At 37.1% G+C, this 8,357-nt stretch overlaps 1 pseudogene; it reads left to right on the top strand.

Annotated features, from left to right (window-relative positions):
* The first annotated feature begins 820 nt into the window (after positions 1-820).
* On the top strand, positions 821-7,973 carry LOC120194369 (annotated as a pseudogene).
* The last annotated feature ends 384 nt before the right edge of the window (positions 7,974-8,357 follow it).

Raw genomic sequence — 8,357 nt, 5'->3', positions numbered from 1 at the left:
ATACCTATTACATTAAATAAGCGTTACTTGTTATGTTATTATGATTGATAATGTTTCTAGTAATTAATCTATTTTGTTATCGTCAGATTTCTAAGGCTCTATCAGCTTAAACTTTGGTAACATTTTATGCCCTACCTAATATGTCGATAATATTGATAACAAATCAAGTAATTAACATATTTTGTTATCGTCAGATTTTTAAAGTTCCATCAGCTTTAAAATAACGCTACCTATTACGTTACATAAACACTACCTATATGTTATTATAGTTGATAATGTTTCCAATAATTAATCGATTATGTTAAAGTTAATATTTTTTTGACACATTTTACATACGACGATAACATTCTCGTTTATTACTATTATCATTTCCAACATAAATAATATTTTTGATAAAAACATATAACATTTTAAATATTATTTTTAAGCAATCATCAATTTAATCAGCCACACCAATTTTTAATCATATTTTAACACCTCGCATCATAACCTCCACTCTCCCCCAAGAGCCAAAGTCAAAGATTGTGCATTATCACGGAGGCCTTCCTTCCCTGTATTGTGTGTTTTGTTTTTTGATCACGAAAACCCGCGGGGTTCCAGAATAGTCCCCTTTGTCTATCCTATACCTAAGCGCGCAGTGCGCACCCCTTCCTCCTCCTTTCTACGTGCCGCTTCCTCCTTCCTCCCAATTCTTACATGTGAGCCTATTACAGGATGTGTGCCTCCACGCTCGTTAGCCCTCAACCACTTTTCCCTGATATCTTCCTTCTCATGTATTTTAGTTTCGAATCTCGATATTTCATTCTACGTCCCCATACTTTCTCCCTGCACTCTGCACTCAATTATATTAAAAACTCACCGTCTTCTTCCCCTCTCTCTCTCTCTCTCTACTTCCAAAACCGTTTGTGCCCGCGGTTTTGCCACGGTTTGCGCCATTGTTTCAATACTAAAAGCCAAACCAACTTTACGTTGTTCAGAGTTTGTTTCCCCTTTGCTTAGAGCTTGTTCTCGGGGGTCCTTTGATAATTTGCAGGAGTTGTACGGAATGAGCAACTAGTTCGGGTGGGGAGAGTTGATCATACGTGCGGGAGGGAAGGAAGGGAAGAAGAGAGAGATAAAGTGATATTGTGAGCGTCGTGTGAAAGTATGCCTCATCGAACAACTTACTTCTTCCCTAGGCAATTTCCCGATCGTGGCTTCGATGCGTCTACCAAGCAACTATTGGATCAGGAGAAAAAGCTCGCCGCCAAGGAAACATTTCCCACAGCTACAGCGGCTGCGTTTGGAACCGCTACTTCAACAGCAACAACAACAGCCACAAGCAACTTCAACGCTGAAAATGAACGCAACAACTCAATCTCAGGGACAGCTTCAAAAGATTTTAGGACGCCAGCTGCTAAGACCGACAGCGACAATTACAGCTACTCTCCGCTATCAGATCTTTTCACGGACGAAAAGCTTCACGTCAAAAAGCAACAGCTCGCCGCTTTCCGCGATTGGTTCCTCGACAAAAAAGCTACTACAAACAGATCACGTCACGTGAAACCTTCCCCTCGAGGCCTCTCTTCGAGTACTGATCATGATGAAGATCAACAGTTGTTATTAGCTCCGGAACCAGCTCCGCCGCCACACCCTTCACTTCTTCCTCCGGCACCTGCTCCGGAAACCACAACCATCATTGATGAACGTAATGTTGACCGAAACTTTGACCGGCAGGTGTCACTTACAAGGTTCTCTAGTGGTAGTAGCTACGCGGGGAGTTTGTTTTCTGGGACGACATTGGATGGCACCTTGTCGAGTGACGTTAAAGATACTTGGACAAAGGAGACATCATCGACCCCCGTGCCGGCGATGGAGGAAGTCGAGGAACAAGAGGTGGAGAAGAGTAAAGATGACTTAGCGCTCAAGTCAAAGGAAAGTTATTATTTACACGTTATGCTGGCTAGAAGGCTTACCTCTCAAGCTAGTCTATTTGGTGAACCTTTGCTATTGCAGGAGTGTCATGGACCTGTTGCTGTCGATGCAGAAACAGTTTCTTATCGTCTATGGGTATTTTCTCTATTTCCCTATTGGCATTTATTTATGTACATGTTTCACACTTGCAAGTTAGTAACTTAGTATCCATGTTCAAAATTTACGAAACTCTAATGGATTTATATTGAATTTGCAGGTTAGTGGCTGTTTATCATACAATGATAAGATATCAGATGGTTTTTATAATATTCTGGGGATGAATCCATATCTCTGGGTGATGTGTAACGAATTCGAAGAAGGAAGACGCTTACCACCTTTGATGTCTCTTAAAGAAATTGAGCCCAGCGAGACGTCTATGGAGGTTGTTCTTGTTGACAAACGCGGGGATTCGCGCCTAAAAGAGCTTGAAGATAAAGCCCAAGAATTATATTGTGCTTCAGAAAATACCTTAGTGTTGGTGGAGAAACTTGGAAAGCTCGTTGCTATATACATGGGGTGGGCTTTATTTTCTCTCTTTTAAATCTATTTTCACCGATGATTCATTTCCTTTTCACCGTTTCTTATCAAATTATTCATTGTGTTCGAATTGTTTTTTATATTTTAGAGGAAGTTTTCCAGGGGAGCAAGGAGATCTTCACAAAAGCTGGAAATTTGTCAGTAGGAGATTGAGGGATTTTCATAAGTGTGTTGTGCTCCCCATTGGCAGCCTATCAATGGGACTTTGCAGGCATCGTGCAATCCTCTTTAAGGTGCCGAAAGATTAGCCTTTATTACTTTATTTTCTCACCGAATTCAATCTACTCCTATGATCCATCCATCCACTCGCACGCAGAAAATGAAAACTGCTAGTGGTGGCTCAAGAATCTGCTCCTTTTTTATGGGCATAAACAATAACAATAATAAAAAAAGCCGTTTCCTTGTCACTTCATTGATATAATCCGGTTTGCTGACAGTGCATCTCTATGCACTATTAGTGTATCTAATATATATCCACTAATGTAATCCATTGACTTGAATGTTAAAATATATGCGCGTCAACAAATATATGTTTGTTTCTTTTATTCCATCTCTTCTTTCTCCAGAAATACACTCCTATGGAATGAAAGGCATTTTGTTTATATATATTTTGTTAGTTTGGGCAGACATTTTATTTTTCATTTTGATCCAAAGTAATTAGTGTTTCTGAAGTTACTAATATATTGGAAATGCCCCTCTTATATAAGGTTTTGCTAACAAGGACTGCGAGTTCCTTAAGCACCAGATTTTTTTTAAAAGCCATGTATAAATGTGTTAACAGAGGTATTTGTAACTCCATTAAATGAGCACTCTCTGTATCGCGGATCATTCAATGAGGTATTGTAGCCTGCTATGGTGAATTGACAAGGCTTTTTTGAAATGTTTGATTCTTATGGGGTCTCCGTTTTGGTCTACACTTTGTCCCCCTTCTCAAATCTGTTGTTATGTAATGAACTTCTGAAGCTTATAAATATTTTTCTCTTTTTCACGATTCAAAAGATTTCAAAGTTGTTGTTTTATAACCTTCTTGCCGAACATGGCTTATTCTTGATTAAAGAGATTGTCTTCACTTTATGATGCCAGACCAGGATATCAAATGAAAAATGAGTGTTTGAGTTTATAATGTTGATGTGTGAAATGTATCTGGATTCTTAAGGCCTGATCACCTTCTAAATGTAGATTAACATATGATGACCTAGAAGAAAATGTGTCTCTTTTGGGATCCTTCACTAACATAGTGTATTGTTCAAATCTGCAGAAATTGGCCGACTACATTGGTTTGCCCTGTAGGATTGCTCGAGGGTGCAAATATTGTGCAGCCGATCATCGTTCTTCTTGCCTTGTCAAAATCGAAGATGACCGACAATCACCGAGGTAAATTGTGCAACTTTTAGTTTGCATATTTGCAATTAAATTGTTTGAATGCAATAAAATAAACGGGAACAACTTTATGACATTGTTTAAAGATACTTGCATCGAGAAAGTTAGTGATTCTTTGATCTTCAAATTTTTCTAGTTCTGTTTCGATGCATTGTTGCTTAGAGACATACATTGTTTTGCAGGGAATATGTAGTTGATCTAGTTGGGGAGCCAGGGAATATCCATGGTCCAGATTCATCTATCAATGGAGGATTCTTTTCTTCAATGCCTTTACCATTTCAAATTTCTCATCTAAAAGAATTCCAACAGCCTCACATGGATAATGCCTCTCATTGTCAGATTAATGATACAAAGAATTCACGTTCTCTTTGTGAGTATCCTCTACTTCCAGGTACGTGATATTTTGTACACAAATTCTGAAAAAATGGACCAAAATTGTTAAACCAAACTGAAACAGTGGAGACTAATCTCCTGCAGGTGGCAATGAGAAATCTCAAGAATTGAATGGCAGCAGCTTGCTTGAAAGTCAAAAGGCACCAATATATGCTCAAAGTTGTTTTGGAAATGAATCTTTGCTGACTTCTGAAACTGCAGCTGTTACAACAACGCCCGAAATTTCTGAACTCAGCGGAGACAAAGTTGCCTTAGATCAAACTCTTAGAAAAGAGATTGTTATATCTGGTAGCTCAGTGGTGAAAAGTGTAAATCAGTTGAAAGTTAACTTGCCTAGTCAACCTGATCTGGAGGATATCGGGGTTGAACTTGATAACCGGGGTAGATTCTCTACTGTCACCTTCCCAAAGTATATAAATCTTGAACCTTCTCTTGCAATGGATTGGCTTGAGATATCATGGGATGAATTGCATATTAAGGAGCGTGTTGGTGCTGGTAATTCTCTTAGTTCTTCATTATAGGATATTACTCGTACTTCTTTACTTTTCTCTATGCACTTGGTAAATTGAATTGTATCTTAATAGATAATTGTTGAAGCAAGTACCAACTTTTTTTGCTTAAACTCTCCTTTTGCAGGTTCATTTGGAACAGTTCATCGTGCTGAGTGGCATGGATCGGTTAGTATTTTTTTTGTTCTTGCAACTGAAAATCATTGGTTTTCTGATTTCGTGGAATATGAATGATTCTGATATCTATCTTTTCCTTTACTTAAAGAATCGGATATAGAATGTGGTACTCTTGTTCATGTTTTGCTATCTTTTGCCAACTAAGCTTGGTGAATATCTTGATCTCTTTTATTCCTCCTAACCGAGGATGGTCTAAACACTGTCAATCACTTTCTAGAACTGCAAATTAAAACATTGCCTAAGGAATTTCGTTCACAACAGAAGTTTAATTGAAGGAGGGTGAGAAATATGCCTTCATTTGATACTTGAATTGGATAATAAATGAACTTATGGGATTGTACAAAAGGCGCCAAGTAGGACTAGTTGATATGTCGAATGTGCTGTTGCATATGTGTAATGGTGTACACGTTTATTTTGCTTTAGCATAGACCATATTATCTTGAAATACATGGTACGGGCTTTAACCTCAGCAAGGGAGAGCAATTGTTTCTCTTTAGTTTGTTTCATTGTTTGGCTACATTATCAGTATCTTTGGGATATTTTTCTTTTGTCATAATGTTTTTTTGGCTTAAACAAATAAACTATTGTTGTCCAAATGCAGGATGTTGCAGTCAAAGTCTTGACTGTCCAAGATTTCCATGATGATCAGTTGAAGGAGTTCCTAAGAGAGGTTTGTACTGGACAAAACCTAAATAAGATATTGTTATTATCCGTATGTTTTAGCATTGCATATTTCTTTTAACTGCTTCAACTTTCCTTCGGCATCAACATTCTATAAATGGCTTTCATATGCATTCAATGTCCTTCTCAGGGACATCCATTTCTGTGCCTTAATGCATGAATTTATGCTTGAAACTCTATTTATTTTCACACGGAGCTGGTGGCATGTTGTTTATTTTAACACATGGCTAAGTTATCACGTAATTTACTCCTATTTTTTTAATGTTCTTGAGCAAATATAGTATGCAAATACACAGCTTAAGTTATCGATGCATTTTGTTTAGGTTGCTATAATGAAACGCGTTCGACATCCAAATGTGGTCCTCTTCATGGGAGCTGTGACAAAGCGGCCTCATCTGTCAATAGTGACGGAGTATCTGCCAAGGTAAAATCATCTTATTTCATATTATGATAATGAACCGATTTGTTTGTGCAACTAATATGCCTTAATAAGACGTGGTTTTTTGTCAAACAGGGGTAGCTTATACCGCCTCATTCATAGGCCAGCTTCCGGGGAAACAATGGATCAGAGGAGGCGATTGCGCATGGCACTGGATGTGGTTTGTCACATTCTTTACTCACATTTTATCTATGAATGAAACTTGATGTTGGCACGGTATTAATGTTTTATATTGAAAACAGGCCAAGGGGATCAACTATCTTCATTGTCTTCGTCCTCCTATTGTTCACTGGGACCTTAAATCTCCGAATCTGTTGGTTGATAAGAATTGGACGGTAAAGGTATGACAACAAAGTTTCTCATTTTGACAAATTATGAATTATTTTTTCATTTCCAAGCATGACTTCATCTTCTTATGCCATTTCTAGGTCTGTGATTTTGGATTGTCCAGATTCAAAGCGGGCACTTTTATATCATCAAAATCTGTTGCGGGAACAGTAAGTAGTCCATGACCTCCTCTTGTACTGAATATAAACTAGCACTTTCACACATCAATAGGTGCCCAAGGAGTTTTCTGTTATAAGTTAGTTATTCCAAATAACTTATGACTAGTCTTGCTCCATCTGTTTCCAAATGCAATATCGAATATATAGTTCTGCAACGTGTGTGTGCTCTTCAAATCCTGACATAATGTTCTGTTTTAGAAGTCAACAATCATATTCATTAATGCAAGACCATTTATGGGAAAAATTATGAATAATGCATAGATACGATAAAAGTTCAGAATTGTATATGCATTATATTTAATCTGTCGGTCTATTGTGGTTTGAGAATTTTTCATCCGACTGCATCAATCAGCATGTAATCATCTAGTTCTTTTCTTTCAGCCTGAGTGGATGGCTCCGGAATTCCTTCGTGGAGAGCCTTCAAATGAAAAATCCGATGTTTACAGTTTGGAGTAATCCTATGGGAGCTTGTGACCATGCAACAACCATGGAGTGGACTCAGTCATGCCCAGGTGAATGAATATATTCCTTTTTTTTTTCCTCAGTTCCATTCTAGTTCTTCTTATGTGTTTCTTATCAAATGTAATAATCAAAAGTGTTAATGAGATCTTTATTCGAGTTGTTTCGAATAAAAGGTAACGTTGCTAATTGTGGTACCTAAAAAACTTTAGGTGGTTGGTGCTGTTGCTTTCCAAAACAGAAGGCTGGCCGTTCCTCCGAATACCTCTCCAAAGTTGGCTTCCCTCATGGAATCCTGTTGGGCTGAGTGAGTATACTAAATCCTATGATTTATCCACTGCACTTGGTATTCATATTATAATCTTCCTGAAAAGGTTGGCATGTAGTAGACCATGCAACCAACTTGCTTCGGACATTATTTTTGCAATCAAAATCGAACTTCCGTAGTTAACGATGACGGTGTTTCTTTTGATTGTTTGCAGCGATCCGGCTCAACGGCCATCTTTCGCCAGCATCGTAGAAGCACTAAAGAAGTTACTCAAGTCTCCACTACAGTGACAGTGACCCTTAAGCCAAGCCATTCCCACGGTGAAAATAGTATGGAATAAGCCGGTTCAGGGAATCTATTTTAACTGCAGCAAACAACTATTGCACTTGGCTTTATAATGTTTATTCCACTAACAGATCTGCAACCGTAGATTTAGATGTGTTAATCTAACCAACCCATTTGGAAGGCGGTTAAAATGGGATTTTAAACATAGAAAAGGACTACGAATAAAGTAGTACAGCAAACTATTTAAACCGACTTTGCTGTATTAAATACGTATTTGTTGTTTCAACCATGGGGACTGCCTTTTAACAAAGTGTAAATCCGAAGGGGTTTAAGAATTCGGAAATTTACCTTTGGTTATATAGTATTTATTATGTATTTTCTTTGTATACGATGGGTTGTGTAATCGTTAACTTGGTTAGGCCTACTGAAAGCAGAGTTCGAGATATTTGGCATACAATATTTGCTTTCACTATGGTTAAATTTAATAATGATTTAATCGTCACTTGTTCGTTTTTATTCCATAAAATTAGATATTAAATTTATTTCTATCAATTTTATTTCTGAAATAAATTTTTCACGATATATAAATTTTATGATAAATAGCTATTAATGATTATTATTTTTTATTATAATGTAATACGTTAAGATTTACAAAATTATATTTTCTGTCTTGATATAATTAAATTACTAACAAATTAATTATATATTTAAAAATTGTATATCTCATCATATTAATTTTTTAGATACAAATGTCTTATGTTTGATATGTT

This window comes from Hibiscus syriacus, unplaced genomic scaffold (assembly GCF_006381635.1).
Source record: "Hibiscus syriacus cultivar Baekdansim isolate YM2019G1 unplaced genomic scaffold, ASM638163v2 tig00116997_pilon, whole genome shotgun sequence".
NCBI lineage: Eukaryota > Viridiplantae > Streptophyta > Magnoliopsida > Malvales > Malvaceae > Hibiscus > Hibiscus syriacus.
The sequence above is the reverse complement of the archived record's forward strand: the minus strand, read 5'-3'. Positions and strand labels throughout refer to the sequence as shown.